This window comes from Syngnathoides biaculeatus, chromosome 10 (assembly GCF_019802595.1).
Source record: "Syngnathoides biaculeatus isolate LvHL_M chromosome 10, ASM1980259v1, whole genome shotgun sequence".
In the NCBI taxonomy this organism is placed as follows: Eukaryota; Metazoa; Chordata; class Actinopteri; order Syngnathiformes; family Syngnathidae; genus Syngnathoides; species Syngnathoides biaculeatus.
In genome coordinates this window covers 1,007,286-1,026,948 of record NC_084649.1, presented here as the reverse complement: position 1 = coordinate 1,026,948, position 19,663 = coordinate 1,007,286, and positions in this window count along the sequence as shown.

Here is a 19,663-nt window from a genome sequence, read left to right as displayed (position 1 = left end):
TGGTCCATCAACAGCCATCCTCCCGATCATTCCAGACATCTGCGTCTGACGACATGATGGAGTCCTTCTCTCTCTCAGTGGCAGGGCTCCAGTGTGATGCGCATTGTATCGAGTCAGACTGATGCAACCTTGCGCTGATATAAACCGCAACCAGCTCACTTTTCACGACTGTTATTATCATCAAAGTGATGGCATCACAATTCCGAGGTTCTGGGTTCAATCTCGGACCCGCCTGTCTGGAGTTTGCATGTTCTCCCCGTGCCGAGGTGGGTTTTCTCCAGGAACTCCGGTTTCCTCCCACATCCCAAAAATATGCAACATTAATTGGACACTCCAAATTGCCCCTAGCTGTGATTATGACTGCGGCTGTTTGTCTCTAGGTGCCCTGCGATTGGCTGGTCAACCAGTTCAGGGTGTACCCTGCCTCCTCCCCGATGGCAGCTGGAACAGGCTCTAGCACTCCTCCGACACTTGTGAGGATAAGCAACAATGAAAATGGTTGGATATATGAATGCACAATATTAACATTAATATTCCAACTAAATAGATCTATCCTAAAAAGAAAAGCATTATTTTACTTAATTGTGACAATATCTGTATATTATGACTATTTCTAATGGTCTCGCCACAACATACTGTTGATTTCACTATTCCAAAGTGGCAGATTCATTGCAAGTAAAACCTAAAATCTGTACTTATTGGAGTCAGATTGGATCATTTGCTTATCAAAAGCTATCATATGAGCCACCCAGATATTTCATAAACGCACATCTGCTCAGCACATGACCGTGCAGCTATAACATAGAGTGCATTACAGAATAGAGAGGGAGCAGGACTAGGCTCTCTGATCCACAGGCAAAAATGAGTCACTGGAAGCAAAATACATAGAGCACCTCGTGGGATGAGACTGTCGTGAAGAAATAATTAAAAAAAAAAAAAAGGTAGAATCAAGCTCATCATGTTTGAAGCCTTTTGTGGATTTTTCCAGACTATGATTTTTATCTTATGCCATGTCTTACAGGAACCTGAATGATGACCTAAGCAGTCCTGCAATACCCACCAGAAAACCATTTTTATGAATTGGTGCTTTCCCAATGAATGAATTTCCTTCGATAAATCCTGTCATCCAGCAATAACCAAGCCACTTTCTATGGCTTACTCTGGTAGAGAGTCATTATTACTATTGTTACAAACCCCAATTTGCCCTGTTTCATTCTGTTTTTGAATATGTAAAAATGTATTGTTTTTTTTTCCCATATGTGCAAAATATATATATTTCTCTGTCTGAGTCTCTATCACTATGAGTTAAGAACCATTAATCACCACTCCAGCCACAAAGCAAACCTGGGCAGTGAATCGGACCAAATTTCTGTAATCTTAAACCGCAATGCCTCATAGTTTATGAACATTGTCTGTCCACTATCGATCACACATCTGGATCTTATTGTTTCATGCCCTAAGCACCAACAGTCATCTGGAGCCCATGGAAGATGGGTGAGGGAACGTTGAGGGAGACGGGCAGTGATTACTGGTAGTGTGATTAATCATAACCACATTGGTGACTCGACAAGGCAATGACAGAATTTGACCATGGGGTAGAATATTAATGGGTGGTCTTTTAGGTCTTAGGTGAGAAGAATGTTACTTGAATTTCAATTGTAAATTTAGCTGCAGTACTTATGTCTTGAATCAGTTTCCTGTGTTACAAACTTACATGGAGCTCATGAGTTACAGTTTTCATGGACCTTGCGCTCTACAAGGCTCCAACCAACCAGTGTCTGTCAGTTTTAGACCAAGGGTAGGCAAGCAGCGGTTCCCATTCCGCATATAGCTCTTCAGCACCGCCCTAGTGGCTCACTGGAGCTTGAACAAAAATGTATGATTTTTGGTTTTAATATGGGTTATGCAGGAGGAGAAACACAACACAAACATTTTTATATTTCCAATGCTGGAAAAATGTCTGGAATAAATATTAAATTTCAACATTTCTGTCAATGTAAATCTGCATCATAGCCTGTGACGTGCTCTTCTTCGAGCTCGGCCTGGCAGATGACTGTCGGAAACAAATCGGTGGATGTGTAATGGGGATGCCTTGCAAAGGGAAAACGAGAAAGATATCTAAGAAGAAACAGAGGATTTAACAGTTATTGGACCAAATCATTTGCAAAGTCACAAGTGGAGCAAAATTGAAAGCTCACTCATTTTAAAAATCATAGACCAACTCCGAAACCGTATGGTGATTGATTCCGACTTGACTTTCAGTAGTCGGGTCAAATCAGTTCTTGAAAGAGCCTTCTCCCAGCTGACGGACATATCCAGAGTGGAGGTTTGTATACAGGTGAAGCTCATTCATGCGTTTGTCTCAAGTTGGCTTCACTATTTTAATGGTCTTCTGACTGCACTCTCCCCTAAAGAATGGTAAAAAGCTACAACTCATTCAGAATGCTGCAGCTCAGGTTCTGACCAGAACAAAGAGGTCACAATGTTATGATTAGTGCCGTGAATCTCATCTGTGTAGTGTTTTTTTCCTCCTCCTGCATTTGTTTCCTGTGTCTCGTGCTACTCTGCCTGCCCCAACCACAGTAACAGGGTCAATCACCTGCTCACACTCTGCATGCTCACTGCTCCTATGGACCAGTCTAAAAGTTTGGAATTGTAGACCTTGCGTAACCCTCAATAAAACCCCTACCAACTGTTTCCTTTGTCACAGTCTGCTTTTGGTTCCACTCTAAAACCATTTTCTTCATACCATAACACAGACATATTACTTAAATTCTAAAGTCTCTACACTGGCCCCCAGTCAACTTCAGAATAAAATTTAAAGTTCTGCTTTTAGTCCATAAACCATTCTGTTGTCTAGGTACTGAATTTAGGAAATAAATGCTTGTGGAAAATAAATCCGATAGGGCTCAGAGATCTAGAGACCCAGGTCAAATAATGGAGCACAGAGTCCAAAGCAAACATGTTGTAGCAACTTTTAGCTGCTATGCTGTTCACAAATGGAATACGTTGCTGACAGATGCCAAGTCAAGACCAAATGTTTCTTTTTCAATTCAGGTTAAAAACATTTTTTCCTCATGCTTTTCCATCTTTTAGATGATATTAGTTGCACTGTTTCCTATCTTGTATAAATAGACTTTTAGTTTTGAAATATCGAAGCTGTCTTTTATGTTCTTTGTCCTCATTTTTTAAATGAATGTCATGTAAAGCCCATTGAGTTTCCTTAGGTAGGAAAGGCACTTCATTAATACATTTTCTCTGCTTTGCTTTGTCTTAATAATTTTAATGGAAAGGAGATGGAAGTAGGGAAACTGAGTGGAATGGTTTTACTCAATGTTCATAAAATCTTTGATGCAGTTATAGCTATTCAATAAATTGAACAGTCTAGGAATAAATGACATAGTGGGTCACTTTATACCTGACAGACCAATTGCAAACCAATGGTATGCAATTTTCTACAAGGAAGCATTTTAGGACCACTGCTATTTCTACTTTATAAAAATGACTCGAAAGATTCTTTCTCCTGTAATTAGATTATTTACTCGCAGATGATGTAACTTTACTAATCTCAACACAAAGACGAGAGCACATTCCAAGGTGGGCTAGGAGAAGAACTCCCTAAAATAAGCAATAAAATAATATAGTCACTTCTTTTAGGGAAGACAAGAGTCTATTCTAAAAATTGTATTTGAGTCCAAACAAGGATTAAAGAAGGCCAATGAACTAAGAGTAGAGATAGAACCTGTGGCAATAGATTGAAGATTGCCGAGATGTCCCGCTGGCTGCTGTGACCACTCAAAGCAGTTATAGCTCACTGTAATTATTGCAGGATGACTGGGCTGTGAAAGAGAGCAAAAGCGTGATGGAGGGAAAAAAAATCAAAACCAAGCAGAATGACATTGTGTTAGCTGTGTCTGCACAATACACAGCCTGGACTGGCTGAGTAGGAGAGTAAAACTAAGAAGAAAAAAAGAAATCCAAAGAATAAGCCAGGACCACTTTATTTTTTGCCACAGACTCTAAGAAGAAACAAAAGGAACCGGTCAGGATGACAAGTCATGCTGGCCGTATCCAGGGACTGTGCCTCATTGCCAGCATTAAGGGTTCGCTGGCAGGCTGCAGAAGAGGACAAAGGTGGAAGTCTCTCCTCAGTGCAAGATGAAAACTCGCATCGAGTTTGCTAGAAAACACCCAGAGGACTCCAAGATGGTGAGAAATAACATTCTCTGGTCTGTTGAGACCAACATAGAAATCTTTGGCCTTGAATCTCTTTTTTGGCATGTGTGGAGAAAACCAGGCGGTGCTCATCACCTATCCAATACAGTCCCAAGAGTGATGCATGGTGGTGGCAGCATCATTTTATGGGGCTGTTTTTCAGACGCAGGGAGAGGGTGACTGGTTCCAATCGAAGGAAAGACAATTGCTGTGAAATACAGGGAAAAAAAAGTTCTCCAGAATGCTCTGGGCATTAGACTGAGCCGGAGGTTTACCTTCAAACAAAACAATGCCTCTAAGCAGAGTTAAAATAATGTTGGCTTCAGAACAACTTTGTGACTGTTTTTAAATGGCTCAGCCAGAGCCCTAACCTAAACTCAATTAAGCATCTCTGAAAAGACCTGAAAGTAGTTGACCACCAACATTCACCATCTAACCTGATATAACTGGGGATGATCTGCAAGGAGGAATGGTAGATGATCTCCAAATCCAGGTGTGAAAAACATTACATCACTCGCCAAAAGATTAATAGCTATAATAGCTCGAAGGGGTGCTTCTAATGAATACTGAGTAAAGTTTCTGAATACTTTTAGCTGGGTGATATTTCTGTTTTTATTTTTTAATACATCTGGAAATGGTATGTGTACATTAATGTAGAAAAATTGAGCTTAAATATTTTTAGCAAATACTCCAATAAAAAAAAGAAGGAAAAAGAAAGAAAAACAGAAAAAGACTGAAAAATATAAGGGGGTCTGACTACTTATTTCCAGCCGAAGCAGAGCTCAGTGTGTTGAAAACAAGTGTGCACCCTAAACAATGAAAGCCTGTTTGGGGCGCAAGAACACATTGTCTAATATGTATCCTGCTAATTGAAGGGGGGCAGAAATGCACAGATCACTCACAGGCATATTTTCAGAAATAGTAAGGAAAATAAGGAGGTACTAATTTAATATCTATTTTGATAGGTTGAAAGGCACACAAGAGACCCAACTACTAGGTCAAATTAATTTCCCCCTATGGGTCACTGAATGTACTGCTACACACACACATAATTGGTGCAGGAGGCATGGGATCAATTCCTTCTCAGTGATTGTGTCAATATGTGTCCTGCAACCAGTTCAGGGAGTAGTCTGCCTTTTGCCCAATGTTAGCTGGGATAGGCTCAGGCACTCCCACAAACCTTGTAGGGATAAGCGGCTTGGAAAATGACATTGGATGACATGTCCCTTATTAAGAACAAATCACTACTGACAATCAACTGGGTAAAGCAATTATTGAAAGGCTAGCAAAGAAAATGATTCTAAAAAGTGCTGAAAGTGTAACAATGGACATCTTGCAGTGTATTTCTGGCCCACAGAACTACATGTGCAATAACAACACATTAATCTTGTCCTAGAAATGGTCTGATATGAGGTTATATTTTTTCGTACCCCAAGATAATATCACTATACAGCTAAAGTAAAAAAGTTCCCTTACATGATTTACCTCTGTGACTCATTTCCCTAAAGAGTCAAGTCTAACGCCAACAACTGCAATCATTCTCCCTCAAACTATCCTTTGAGCTTTGATCTCTGAATACCCACTTATTACCTCTGTGATGATTTTCTCAACTTCCCAGGAACGGAGAAGATCTGCTTGAAAGAGTGGCTATCCAACACTGCTTGCAGTCACATCTAGCCATGTTGAAAGGATTTTATTAAAAAAAAATGGAGTGTGAGTTTCTGTTGACCTTCCAAAACTTCTTGTCCCCCATCCCTGCAGTGTATTTTAACATAAACCATCATCTCTGGATAGTTTCACATGGACAGCAAAAACTTGACTATTGATCTTTTGGTAGCCCAAATACAATTCTTAATGTTACAGTGCTTTAATACTACTACCACTATGACTAATTATTATTATAACAACAACAACAACAACAACAACAACAACAACAACAACAATAATAATAATAATAATAATAATAATAATAATAATAATAATAATGGGGCTCAGTGGCGCATCTGTAATTCGTTAGCCTCACAGTTCTGAGGTCCAGGGTTCAATCCTGGCTTGGCATAGGGCATGGTCTTGATAATAATACTAATACTCATACTGATTGGACCAGCAGGATGTGAGGGTGTGTCCCAACAACAGCACAAAGCAGAAAATGGTAGGTTCGCTGATCAAGAATGTAATGACTTCATTGCAAGAGGAAAAAAAACAGTTTGAATGCCTGCTAGTTTTGACTTGCATTTATCGGTAGCGCCTACCTGACAGAAGGAGCTGGAAAAGCTCGTGGCCAGGATGTGGAGGGTCTGAAAGGATCCTGCCTGCTCTGGTGCCAGTTCGAGTGGTGTGCAAGTCTTCAAGGGTGGGTAGGGTGGTGCCGACAATCAGTTCGGCGGTTTTGGCCGTCCTTTGCTGTTGGAGTTTGTCCTTTTTGTGGCAGCCACAAACGCAACTGTGATGGACATTACTGATTCGATGACCACTGTGTAGAACTCTCAGGAGCTACTTGTGACAGGCCATGCTTTCCAAGACAGGTGGACAGCACGAGGGGGAGCTGTGGTGAAGGATGCCTTCTGAAGTCCGCAATCATTTCTACAGTCTAGAATGTTCAACAGCAAGTTGTGTTCCCCACACCAAAGCGCCAGTCTCGCTACTTCCTGTCCATAAGACCGATGACTGTGGTGACATCTGTGAACTTCAGGACTTTGACAGCCAGGTGCCTTGAGGTACAGTTGTTTGTGTAGAGCAAAGGGGAGAGGACACGACCTTGGCATGCCCCAGTGCTGATAGTGCACGTAGATGAGATGGTGTCCCCCAGCTTCACCTACCGTCTCCTGGTCGTCAGGAAATTGCCGATCCACTGGCAGATGGAAGCCTGACGCTGAACTGGAGAAGCTTGGTGGAGAGGACTTCAGGCATGATGAAGTTAAATGCAGAGAAAAGCAGTTCAGCACAATAAAACAATGACATTAGAAAATAAATTTACCTTGAGATGAGAAAATACATATTAAGTTTAATATGTGTGTGATCAGATTTGGAGTCGGAAAAAAGACAATGAAATTTAAGTTTATTTTGAGAAAGTTACAACAAAGTTACATGCACAATCACTGAAAGAAGTGTCTTGTAATTGCTGTGCCTGCACTGTGGAGGCTGAGGACCTCACCCAATCAATGGAGACGCGGAATCGGCTCCAGGAGTCCCCCTGAGAGCAACCTGGTGGACATGTCCCACGCAGAGACACCCAAGGCTCCACTGCCTCACCGAGTATGCACGACAAATGGTCACCCATTGATCTCAACTCACTTTTATCTATGGAGCACTTTTAAAAAACAACCACAGCTAAAACAAAGTGCTGTTATTCTACAGTTTTTTTAATTGAGCATTGAAGAGTATTATGTACAATGAATCGAACAATCCTATTCACTTAAAACAGAACAATTCATTAAAGGAAACTAAACAAATATATTAAAATAATTTCAATAAAAACTATAAAGACAAAAAATTTTGCTATTCAGTTTCAATTAGTTATGAATACATATCTTCCATCCATCCATCCATTTTTAGCCACTTATCCTCACAAGGGTCACAGGGAGTGCTGTCAACGGGCAGGAGGCAGTGTACACCCTGAACTGGTTGACAACCAATCGCAGGTCACATCGAGACACACAGCCACACTCACAATCACACCTTGGGGCAATTTAGAGTGTCCAATTATTGTTGCATTTTTTTTGGGCTGTGGGAGGAAACCAGAGTGCCCGGAGAAAACCCACACAGGCACGGGGAAAACATGCAAACTCCCCACAGGCGGGGCCGGGATTGAACGCAGGACCTCAGAACAGTGAGGCCAACGCTTTCCAGCTGAGCCACCATGCTGCCAATGCATATCAATAATTATTAATTCATTTAAGAGACTTTAGGGAGCAATTGACTCCAATTAAGAAAAGTTTGAACATTGGAGTTAATTTTAGAAATGTTTATTTGTGAATGTGAAATTTATGTAACAAAATGTAAAATTTAATAATTGTATTCAATATTTTGTTTGAAATGAAAAATTTCAAAGGAACAAGCCACACTTTCTTCCAATTAGTATTAAAAATGTTGTAACCCAAAAGAACTTTCATAATGGTTTTATTTGATTAAGTCTGTAAAATGATTCTCTGATGTGGTTGTTGTTACATTTTTTGCTTAAAATATGTATGCTATTTATAAAAGAGAGGTTAATACTAGCCACTGGTTTTCCAATTGTATTTTTTTAGAGCTTTTCATCAATTCAAAAATTCTACTGGGAACTGACCTTATTACTAAGTGAAATTCTTTAAATTTAACTGGAAATTATTTTTGGCTGAGAAAATCGTGATAGCTAAGAAGTTGGCCATTCGAGTTGAATAGGTCTATCTCATAAAATATATTTTTATCAAGCCAGTTTTTGAAGAAGAGTGATTTGTTTCTTTTAGTAATATATTAATTGTTCCAAAGAATGGAATTGTGTAGGGGGAGGAAATTATGTGTCACATCATTTCAATGCAAAGCTTCTTGATAAAAAAAAATAAATAAAATGTATTCCGGCGGCATGGTAGATCAGCTGTAAAGTATTGGTCTCACAGTTCTGAGGTGCACGATTCGATCCCGACCCCGCCTGACAAGGCCGAAAACCAATATTGAATACCTGTGGCGTTCAATCCCTAACGTAGCACTACATGAAAAATCAACATCAATGTGTAAAGGATATCACCACATGGGCTTAAGAACACTTCAGAAAACTATTGTCAGTTAATGCAATTTGGCGCTACATCTGTAAGTGAAACTTAAAACTGTACTATGCAAAGCAAAAGCCATTTATCAACTAAACCCCAAAAGGCCACTGGCTTCTCTGGGCATGAGCTCATCTAAGATGGACTGAACCAAAGTGGAAAAGTATTCTATGGTCCATCGAGTCCACATTTGAAATTGTTTTTGGAAATTGGGGACGTCCTGTCCGCCGCCACAAAGAGGAAAAGAACCATGTTATGTATGTAAAGTTTAAAAGCCAGCGTCTGTGATGGTATGGGCCTGTGTTAATGCCAATGCCATGGGGAACTTACAGATCTATGAAAGCACCATTAATGCTGAAAGGTACATACAGGTTTTGCTGCCATCCAACCATTGTCTTTGTCATGGGCGTCCCTGTTTATTTCAGCAAGACAATGCCAAACCACATTCTCCACGTGCTACAAAAGTGCAGCTCCTAAGTAAAAGAGTGCCGGCATTAGACTGGCCTGCCTGCAGTCGAGACGTGTCTCACATTGAAAATGTGAGGGGCATTATTGAAGCACAAAACAACAACAATGGAGACACCAGAATGTTGAACAGCTGAAGCTGTACATCAGGGGTGCTCAATGCATCGATCGCTATCAACCATGCAGTTTTGATCGATCTCGTGACGTCGTGCCAGAAAAAAATAAAAAAAAATAGACGTCTGCCTACCATCCATCTCGTCGCCTGATTCAGGTGTGGCAGATACGTCAATCAAACGCACGTGAAGGCACATTCTAGGAAGCTTGCCTCCAATTAACGGTCTTCCTTTTGCTTTCTCCACAGTCGCGGCGATGCGTGTGTGCCCCGGTACTCCACCCCGTCGTTGGTAGATCACGAGGGGCTGGCTGTTCTCTGCCCAAAATGCGGACAGGGCCCTCACGACACTCACCACATCTTCAATTACGCAGCGGCTCCCACTACGCTAACCATAATGGACCTGGGGATTCGCACGAAGGAAGTGTCTGCCTTCCTGGAACTAGAAGTCGATTGAACATTGCGATTGCCTGGCTACAACAACAGGCTGGTTGGTTGAAAAGTAGATCTTGGGGTAAAAATGTCTGGACACCCCAGCTGTACATTAAGCAACAATGGAAAAGAATTCCACCTACAAACCTTGAACAATTAATGTCCTCAGTTTGTTTATTTTATTCATTTATTGAATGTTGTTAAAAGAAAAGGTGATTAAACACAAAGGTAAACATGACCTTGTCTGAGCATTTTTGGGAGCCATCAAATTATAAGTTAATAATTATTTCCTCAACACAATAAAGTTTAGCGGTTTGAACATTAAATATCTAGTCTCTGCAGTGCATTCAATCAAATATAGGTTAAACATGATTTTCAAATCATTGTATTCTGTCTTTATTTGTGTTTAACACAACCTCCCGACTTCATTGGAATTGGATTTGTAGTATAAAATAATACCTGAGTCGAGGTTCTGCCTCATGGGGACTCCTTTTTTAAGGGTCTTTCACAAATCCCGGCCCCACCTGTGTGTAGTTTGCATGTTCTCCCTGTGCCTATGGGGGTTTTCTCCGGGCACTCCGGTTTCCTCCCACATGCTAAAAACATGCATTAAGTGGAGACTCTAAATTGGCCCGAGGTGTGATTGCGAATGCGGCTGTTTGTCTCAATGTGTCCTGCGATTGGCTGGCAATCAGTTCAGGGTGTACCCCACCTCATGTCCGAAGATAGCTCAGACCCTCGTGAGATTAAGCGGCTCACAAAATTGATGTATACCCATAAGAGGTTCTCTTTGTAAAGTTCCAAAAACACTTTAAGTAAGTTCACAAAATGTTAAAGCCAACTTATCTCGATCCATTATATCCATCCATCCATTTTCTTAGTCACTTATCCTCACAAGGGTCACAGGGAGTGCTGGAGCCAATCCCAGCTGTCAACAGGTAGGAGGCAGAGTACAACCTGAACTGGGTGCTAGCCAATTGCAGGGCACATCGAGACAAACAATCGCACTCACAATCACACCCATGGGTAATTTACAGTGTCCAATTAATGTTGCATGTTTTTGGGATGTGGGAGGAGACCGTAACTGTAGATTATCTGGGTGATTATTAAAGTTCTCAAACACTGCTAATGAATGTTAGTTTAGCTCCATTTGTGGTGGTATGTACTGCTTTTCCCAGTTTTATTGTGCACGAGTTTGTATGGCAAAACCTCTTCCTGTTTGCATTCCCATGACCAATAAGCGAACAGTGACATGATACGTGGCTTGTTGTCATGCATTACAGTATGCTCAGAAGGTTTTTTTTGTCTTAAAAACAACCAAACCTGGAAGGACACTGATTGCTTACAGTAAAAACTAATTAAAGCACCCTGATTATGTATATATATATATATACATTATTATTTTTTTTATTATTATTATTATTATTATTATGTATATATATTACATATATTTTAGTGTAAATGTGGTGATGTAGTTCTTCAGATTTTTTTTGGGGGGTAGATTCCTGAACTGTATCAAATCAGCGACATCCATCCTAACCTGTTGCAAATCATGTCTGGAGTAAGTCATATCAGGTGGAGCATGTCTCCACAACGTGACTTTTTAAAAATGGAGTGGTGGCCAACGTCTACTTCTCCTGCAACTCGATGTGTGCAAGCTTTAAATTACAACCACACTAATGGCTTCCACCCCACGGTGGAGTGAGTGTATCGCCAGACTGTTTGTTTCTACAGAGACATTTTACTGTGGCTGCATCATCTGACTGAATCCAAGGATATGTCTGAAATTGCTCCCCATACAACTGTAGACAATCCTGGCTGTTATCAAATGAAGACAGCAAAATCAAGGTATTTTAGCAGATGCCCGGAGGACTTGAAGAAGAGAAAATCCAGAGATGTATCATCTACCAGATGTAGCGAAATAAATAAAATAATCGGTCAATGGTTAAAAACGAAAAAATTTCAACGTACTGCAACAACACATTCTGTAGGACACAGAGTGTTAGTGTCTGTCTTACAATAATAGTATCAGAACGTTATTCTCTCAGCCAAAACAAGGTTGCGACAAGAGTACTTGTCATGAAAGAAGTTGTCACAAAGACCACACCACGTCTGGTGAATGAATTTAAGAATCTAGGGCTGCCTGTCAGATTCAATTACACAGTTTGGATCCTCAATACATGAAAACATGCTCAAGCAAGATACACCCAAAAGGGCTCTAAGATTGACAGAGTCAGTCCAAATAGTGGCGTACAGAATCAAACGTAAACATGGTGATGCGGCATTTAGCTTTATGCTGCACAAAAATAGAATGTTGTCAACAGACGTTTTTAACTTATGGTAAAGAACACTATTCTATTGATTTTTAAAAAAAATTCCAGAGAGGTTGCTAAATAGCTTTTTTTTGTTGAAAATATTACTTTACGTCAATGGTCAAATGTCGACATACTGTATAGTGTCATTCTAATCATCTATCCCAGGGGTGCCCAGACTTTTTTACCCCAACATTTATTTTTCAACTTCCAGTCTCTCGCGAGCTACCGACGACGAGAGGTGGAGGTGAATGATGATGATGCTCCCAAACCATTTTAAGGTTAATGTTATGTTGCCGCCTACATTTAAAATACAGAATTAGCTTTTTGTGCTTTGTATTGTATGTGCTTTCATCCTGGATCAGGCTCTCCTGATCAGAAGAAAGACGACTTCTTGTCCGTTATTTGTGCAACTATTCCAGCTAGTTAGGTGATAAACCTAACATTTTCTCCATTAAGATAGATCAAAAGTAAACATAAGCAGCATGTCTAGCTCGTCTTGGCTCTATGTTGCCCAAACTGTGTTGCTAACTAAAGCAGTGGTAGGGGACACTGTCAATATAAAACACATTGATGGGTTGCGTAAGTACGGTTACATTTGTAATTATGAGTATATGTGTTTTAAGAGTGAGGGGGGGGGGGGTGGAGTAAGCTAAATTATGAAAAAGAGAGTGTGGCAGAGCAGCGGTTGTTGTTAGAAAAAGTTCCATGTGCTGCCTAAAAGAAACCAGTGGCTTCTTCTTTTCATTTTTACAGTATGCATGTGAATTGTGTCATTGGATGTAACAACCAGTCATCCCTCACTCATTAAATAACATAGCAAAATCCCACAAACTGAAGAGCTGTATGTAATACTTTCAATTTGAATTGTATGACTTTTTCCATGCAACGCTGAATATCTGCGAAGAGACTGCATCAGTGGTGCACAATTATTAACGTCCGCAGTTTAGAGGGAATATTGGCTGACGTCTTTTTTTTTTTTGGCACACCGTCCCGCGATTGACCAAGACTGCCAATCGACGCATTGAGCACCCCTGATCTATTCATTCATCCATTATTTTAAACCACTTATCCTCACTACTGTGGGGTGCAGCCTTGCTGGAACCTATCCCAGCTGTCTTTGGGCAAGAGGCAGGGTACATCCTCAACTGGTCGCCACCCAATCACAGGGCACATGGAAACAAATGATCATTCACACGCTCATTCACACCTACAGCAATTTAGTCTTCAATCAACCTATTATGCATGTTTTTGGGATGGTCCCTGGAGAAGAGCCCCACAGGCACTGGGAGAACATGCAAAGTCCACACAGGGAGGGCTGGGATTTGAACCGCAGTTCTCAGCACTGTGAGGCCATCACTTACAGCTGTGCCATAATGCCACCTCATTGTAATTAGTGTTGTGAAAAAAATCGGTGCAAAATAGAGTTGACTCATGAGTGTGCCTTAAAAAAACAAATGCCATGTCATAATTGTATGGATTTGAATGAAAACAAATCAAATAATAAGATACTACAAGAAGATTCGCCCATATCAACCTTTCCTGTATAATAATTTGGGGGAAATTACCAGTTTCACTCAAAATACCAACTTTGTCCTTTCTCTCGTCCAGACTTGACAGATTAAAGGCTCGTGTTTTCAACATAAGTCCCAGTTCTATTTTCCTTTATTGTACACCCACTTTAAGCTTTATCAGTTTATTTTCTTTCTTTAGTTAGACCCCTTTGTGTGTTTGCCTCCAGATCTCTTGTAGATGTCATCAAATATTCTATAAAATTTCACTACATTGTAGTGTTTGTGTCAGTTGAATTTAACAATGAACCTCTATTGTTTAGGCCTCAAATTTTCATTACATTTACCAAACTTTACCAAACTTATGAGATTGATAAAAGGTTTGTCGTTTTGTCCTAATTTTTTAAATGTATAAAAAGTGACCTGATGCCCCTTTACGAGACAAACAGGTTTGATTTTAACGTTAAAGCGTAAATCGGACTAACCCAGAATTGAATGTAATCTTTTGTCTTCCTTTGCATCTTTTTACAAAATAATTACATTTTTATGTCGGTCATGGGCCAGCGGCACGGGGGCAGACCCAAATGCAGGAGTTCCAGGCAAGACATAATATTCAAAGTCGCTTTATTTCAGAAATAGGTCGATACCAAAAGGCAGTCCAAAACAAGGCAGAGGCACAAAAACACTGGGCTAGGCAGGATCCAAAAAGCATGAAACGAGGTCCGATGACTGTGGGGCAAACTAAGCAACGTGACAAGACGTGGTCAACCGAAAGGGCCGAGAATCTCTGTGACTAAGGATGGCTTTGACTTACATACAGTAGCACTGTCCCAAAATGCAGTGAAGGATGTGCAACGAACTGGCAAATGCCAGTGATAAATTCTCAACCCAAATGCCTAGTCAATTAGCGTGCTGAATGCGAAACATCTGTGACAGGTTGTCAGAGGTGGCCCCGCCCAGAGCAGTAGCCTGGCAATGCCCCTCACGGCAATGGCCAGGCTTTGCACATGACAATGTAAAACAATACATGCGGCAGTAGTTTACAAGAAAAAAATACAGTTTCGGCCTATAATGAGGGAAAAAATGGGGAAAAAAAATCATGATAGGAGACCAATGCCATAACTCCCATTGGTCGTGACATTACCCTGCCAAGAGATGAATAAATGATCATTTGCTAGCTTTGATTTGAAGATTAAATATCTTCCCATATTAGGTGGTGGCCAAGTCCAAATGTACTCTCCAAGTTTCCTCATACAGATCCCAATGACTCATTACCACCATCATAACTAACTGCAGATCCAGTCAGACGGTCTCAAGCCTGCTTTGGCCCCTCTCTTCCTGTCGTTTCAGGGTGATAAACCCCACTTATGAGTGCCCTCTTTGGGAGTTCACACACACATCAACACACATGCAAAAATACATATAAGCAAACAAGTACATCCACAAACAAACACAGTGAGAGGTCTGATGGTCAGGTGCCCCAGACAGCATTCCCCCATGTGATTAGGCTTAGTGAGCCATCTCCTCTGTCCAACCTGTCGCCAGTAGCTCTGCTCAGCCTTAACACCCAGCCAGTTGGTTACAATGCACTGTATTTGTGTGCGTGGGTGTGCATGCGTGTGTTTGTGTGTGTGAGAGAGAGCGAGCGAGAAGTTTGTGTACCGTAGTATCCACTAAACCCGGCAATGGCATGTATATCTGTGTGTGGGTGTGCGTGCGCATGTGTTTGTGTATGTGCTAAAATTTTATGGATTACTGACAGGACCCCATCAGAGCTTGACAAGGCTTTTCTCTCTGGAGCCCAGAGGACTGAGCTTGCTCCTGTGCTAGTGTGTGTGCGTGCACGTGCATGTGCGTATGCATGTGTAAGTCTGTCTGTATGTCCGTCTCTCTCTCTTTTTCTCTTTCTCTCTGTTCTCGATGAGAACAATTTAGAAGCCATGTAACAATCATTGACAACTTTCCACAATGATTACAAAACTTGATATTATAATCATAGAAATGATATGGATTGCTGGAGTGTCCATTACCAATGCGTGTGCATGAACGTGCCTGATACAGCTGTTTTTATGTCAAAGGAGGAATCAAATTGATTTAGAATGATAACTGTGCAAACGATCTGAAGTACAGGTAACTTGTTTTGTAAGATGTATCTTTATAGGGCATGATTTGGGGCATTGATGTTGAATTGATGTTCAAATGAATCAGCTGGTGTTCGCCGTGTTTTGTAGTTCACATGAAGTTCATTTTACGTCTTCCAGGGCCCATTTTTTTTACAGTAGACTTTGATATGATTTCTGACTCCCAAAATACGATATCACATTTACCCATTTGTGTATGCATCAGTGATTCAACCACTTATTGAATAAATGTATAAATGTGGTTATTTATGACAAAATGCTTTCCCCCCGTGAATAGAGGGTAAAACAATAAAGGAAAAAGATTGATGTGTTGAAGACAGATGGACAGAGATAGACACAACTCAGACCGTTTGTTTAATATTGGTTTTGTTGTGTGTGTATACAATAATGCAGATGTAAAATATTGGGACGTCTATGAATAAGTGTAGATCTTGTAGATAAATAGATAGATAGATAGATAGATAGATAGATAGATAGATAGATAGATAGATAGATAGATAGATAGATAGATAGATAGATAGATAGATAGATAGATAGATAGATAGATAGATAGATAATAGATAGATAGATAGATAGATAGATAGATAGATAGATAGATAGATAGATAAAGATGTAGAATTTGTTTCTATTTTCTTTCTTTCTTTACTTTAGGCTGTGTCTGTGTCTGTGTGTGTTTGGTAATTGGGGGTCGTCTGACTGACGCTGCATTTTTCCATGCTGTGAGTCTGATGGAGAATGCCAGAGCTGTGACCTCAGACATCAAAGATCTAAACGGAACGGATAGTCTGCCAACTGATAGCTTAACACCAAGTTACTAGAGGTGGGGAGAACTGTGGTTACCACAGCATCTGTCATGTGTCTACTTTTAGATGGCACCGATATTCATTTATATACAACAGCTGAAATAAGTACTTATCACGTCATAATTTTTTGCACTGCATATATTTCCAAAAAGTGCTATTGACATGAAAATTTCACCAGACGTTGGGAACACCAAGTAAGCCATACGTACAAAGAAAGTTGAACAAATTAGCTCTGAAATTAAGTTGTCTGTAATAATGTGAAATAAAACAGGGAAAAGGTATTCAGCATGCCAACTTTGATCATTTGTTAGCAATGACAGCTTCAAGTAGCCTCCTGTATAGTTACATATATTGCTCTGGTGTGATTTTGGATCTTTCCTCCACATAAGCAGTCTTCAAATCTTGAAGGATCTGTGGGTTTCTTTTACGGACCTTGCGTTTCACTTATTTCCATACATTTTCAATTGAATCCAAATCAGGTGATTGGCTGAGCCAATCTAGCAGCTTTATTTTATTTCTTTAAAACCAATTGAGAGATTCCTTGGAGGTATGTTTTGTCCAGCCTTGTTTTGTTTTCATAAACTTTCTAGTTGGGAAAAGATTTTCTGACTATTTTTGTCAGCAATCTTGCAAGCAGCACCTGTTCGAGGCAAATCTGTGGTGGTATGACTAGTCTTTTATTTACCTTTTATTACCTCAACCATCCTCACTACAACATTCTGGAGCATGGATATGCATGCACCTGTAATGAATGCCATTATTAGGTTTTGCAACAATTACTTCACAATGGTCTTTAGACAGCTCTTTGCTGTTACCCATCATGAGATGTGTTTTCACTATCACCTTGGCAATGAGACCTTTCTGAAGGCTATCAACTAGGACTGAACCAGATGATCCATTTGCAGGAATCCTGTTTAATTCTTTGTTGATTTTAGGTGCTGCGATTGTCTGAGGACCACTTCATGGCATACCGTTCCTCCTGCCCGAATTTAGCTGGGATAGGTTCCAGGACCCCTTGTGAGGATGAGCTGCAGAGAAAATGATTGGATGGATAATATTGATTGTTGGCATGGCTTTCCATGCCTTTTTGCACATCCCTTTCTTCATCTTCTTTTTCACTGTGTCATTTCATATTATTACACAACTTAATTTCTGATCTTATTTGTTCTACTCTCTTTGTATTTATGGATTACTTGGGTTGTTGCCAGGATGTCGTCATTTTTTTAATGTCAAAAGCATCATTGGAAATATATTTAGTGAGCAAAATGGTAATGTGTTAAATATTTGTTTCACCAGCTGAATGTATTGTGGAAATATAGCCTAGTGATCAGCATGTCTGCCTCACAGTTCTGAAATGTGGGGTTAATGTCTCAGCTAGGTGGAGTTTGCATGTTTCCCTGCTTTGCCTTAGGTTTCTCTGGGCAATCCAACTTCCTCCAACATTCCAAAAACCTACAACTTAAATTAAACTGAAGACTTTAATTTGTCTTTAAAGTCAGCAAACCCCAGCCCACACATGTGCTCAATGAAGACAAGCAGTATGGAAAATGGTTGGATGGATGTGCCGGACACAATTTGTGAGAAAGGATGTCTGGAAAAAAAATTAACATTTATGCTGTGACAGCAGTACATTACAAAGTGTGTGTTTAAAAGAAGTTTAGTTGGTTCGTGAAAAACAAGAAAGTCAATGAAAAATTAATGAGGCATCCATACATTTTCTGAAATGCTTTTTCTCAATAGGGTTGCGGGCGTATTGGAGGCTATCTCAGTTATCATCAGTCAAGAGGTAGGGTACACCCCAAACTGGTCACCAGCCAATCGCAGGGCACAGACAAACAAACAACCATTCACACTTACATTCACACCTGCAGGCAATTTAGAGTCAACCTACCAGGAATGTGGTAAGATGTGAGAGGGAACTGAAGTACTCAAATAAATAAAACTCACACAGGGACAACATGCAAACTCTATACACGTAATTCCAGGATTTGAACCCTCGTCCTCGGAGCTACAAGGGAGGTGCGCTAACCAGTCATCTACAAATTAGTGACATTCTTTCCAAATAGGCGGCACAGCGGTACAACTGGCTTCTGTAAAACTTAAAAAATACAGAATAAGGATAAAAATAAAATAAAATACGATCAAAGTTACATACATCATATCATATTAACTGGTGTTATAAACCAAGGTAAAAAGATTTTAAGCAAGAATTTAAAATGTGACAAAGATGAAGCTTGTCTAATGTGTAGTCGCAAATCATTCCACAGATTTGGAGCTTTAACAGCATATGCTCATTCACCTCTAAATTTAAGCCTGGCTCTGGGTTCTGTCAGGAGCCGCTGGTCAGCTGACCTGAGAAAGTGGCTGGAAATCTAGGGGTAGAGCAGAGGTATGATAGGGCAAGGCAATTCAAGGCTTTCAAACCACCCAAAAAGTTTTAAAATGACATGAACAGGCAGCCAGGGGATTGAAGTTCAAATGAATATGTGCTCTTACGTCCTTGTGCAAGTTAAAAGACATACTGCAGCATTTTGAACCAGTTGCAATGGTGGACCCACTAACCTCCATATTCCGTGCAGTGCATCAATGCAGCCGAGTGGTCACAAAGGTGTGGATTACGATTTCAAAGTGCCATTTCTGAAGAAGCGGTTTGATATTTGTAGCTGCCTTAACAAGAAATGTGAGATTTAACCATGGCTTTAATTTTGGTGTCAAACTTAAGACATCTCCACTTTCACACCCAGGATGTTCTTGATGGACTCCATGGCCAGGATGGATCAACTAATGGAGTCAAAGAAGTGCCACCAAAGACAATGACCTCTGTCTCTTTTTCAATAAAAATTTAAAAAGTTAAGAGAAATCCCGGCCTTAATATCATGTCAGCACTGTATCTTAGCACAGTAGGAATTTGACTTTTTAAGGAGGAACTA